Below are 2,288 nucleotides of genomic sequence, written 5' to 3' on the forward strand. Positions count from 1 at the left end.
AGGGACCAAAGGCCTGGTGAATAGCTAATGTTTTTTTTTCCCTTTGTCCAAGAACAGGAACAGGGATAATCCAGGAACTTAAAATTGAGTCTTCCGTCGCTGGTGGGGACGCTATTGCAGAGGATTCGTAGGGATTGCATTTATGCGCATTTGGAAAGGTGTGGTCTATTTAGAGACAATCAGTATTTCTTTGTGTCTGCAGGCAACGTCTTCCTAACTTCATTGATTGTTTTGAGGATGTGACAAGGTGGTCGATGACCGTAGAACAGCGGATATTGTTCTCATGGAAAGTAATAAGGCATTTGAGGAGGTGTCTCCCTGTAGGTGCATTAGAAATATTGAGATGCTTGTGATTCGTGGTGACTTCATCATTTCGATTTACAATTGACTTATCTATAAAAGACAAATGGTAGTTGCTGGAGAGTACTTTTCCGACTGGAGGTATATGACTACTTTGTTTCGCAGGGACACGTACTCGAACCTCTACTGTTTGTGACTTATACAAATTACTTGGGTGAAAATGTTGGTAGGTTGGTTAGTACGTTTGCAGATGACACAAAGATCGAGGAATTATGGATAGTGTAGAAGCTTTCCAAATGTAAATGCAGAATAATTAGTTTTCGATGTGGGTGGAGAAACATCACATGAAGTTTAATTCGGGAAAGTGAGAGATGCTGCTCTTGGTAGATGAAATATTAAGAGAAAGTATACAGATGATGGCAGGCCCCTGAATAGAATTGATGCACAGAGAGATATTGGGATCCTGATGCTTTGCTCCCTGAAAGTGGTCAAGTGCCGACCTGATTTTTCAAGCTGCAGCATCACTTCCTGACTCTTGCACTCAATGCATCGAACAATACAGGCAAGCATATTATGCCCATTCCTTCCCATTCTATCTATTTGTGTCTAGGAAGGATGTGGAGGCTTTGGACAGGGTGCAGAATAGGTTTACCAGAATGCTGCCTGAATTTGAGGGAATGAGCTATACAGATAGGTTGGGAAGCCTGCTGTTGTTTCCTTGAGGAGTGGCAAAGGCTCCGGGGAGACTTGACTGAAGTTTATAAAATTATGAGAGACACAGATATCGTGGACAGTCAGAATTTTTGTTCTCCCCCAGAGTTCAAATATCTAATAATAGATGGCACTCGTTAAGATAAACGGGGAAAATTTCAAAGGAGATATTATGGGCATTATTTTTACATATAGAGTGGTAGGTACCGCCGACTTTAGTGCTGGAGGCAGATACATAGGACCATTATAAGGCACTTTTAGAGAAGTGGGTGAATAAGTAAGGAATGGAGGGATACGTGCCACGGGCAATCCAAAATAAATCATTTTACTTTGCTTTCGCCTCAAAATTATGCACGGAAAGGGCCTTCTCCTGCGCTGTTCCATTCTCTGGTCTGTGTCCTCAAGGATCTTTCTTTCTTGCAAACCGTCGGAAGACCTGCTGATAGCTAATATAGGTTTCCACTGTCAGCTCTCATAAAAATCCTTACCCAGTGTCTCAGTAACTTTGCAGGTGGTGCAGCAATCGGCCTGTACCTCTTGCAAGGAACTGAGACTAACTTGTAGAAGTGAGATTGGAGAGCAGCAAGCTCTAACAAGCAGAAGGATCATCTCTGCACTTCTTGTAGACTGGATCCATTAATCTGCCAATATAAATGAACTCACATGGTTGGGGAGCCGATACAAGACAGGAAACAAAGTGGAGGAATAAAAGGATATTTTACGGATTGGCAGCTGGCTTCTGCAGGGGTATAGCAGTGATTGGTTATTCGATCCATTTTTTCATGATATATGGTCATGATTTAGATGTGGGAGCTAAATGTAATCTTTCTTTGTGAGCGGAGAACACGGAGCAGGGAAAGAGCATGATGGTTGAGCTGAGTGAAGAGATGTTTCAGTGTGACTTGCACAAATAGTGAGCAAATGCATGACTGATGCAGTTTAATGCAGATAGCTGTGAAGCTATACTCTTTTAATAAAAAAAAATGTAATGCAGAGTACTTCTTGGATGACAACAAATTGTAAAAGTTTGCGTTGTTTGTTTGCTACACGAGTCGTGGAAGGTATGTGTTTTAGGGGTGAAAAACAGCAAGTGGCATGCTGCTCCTCGTAGCAAAAGATCTGCCTACATGACGGTGGATATGTTGTTACAGCTATGCAGGTTTTCTGGAGAACCACTCCTGAAAGCAGCTTGACAGGTGCAAGTCCTCGAATTGTATCATTTGCCTTCAAAATGTCATGCTGTTGGAAGGCAAATTAGCTTTTTTTAAAAGACAACA

Source organism: Chiloscyllium plagiosum, chromosome 47, assembly GCF_004010195.1.
Source record: "Chiloscyllium plagiosum isolate BGI_BamShark_2017 chromosome 47, ASM401019v2, whole genome shotgun sequence".
Classification (NCBI taxonomy): Eukaryota; Metazoa; Chordata; class Chondrichthyes; order Orectolobiformes; family Hemiscylliidae; genus Chiloscyllium; species Chiloscyllium plagiosum.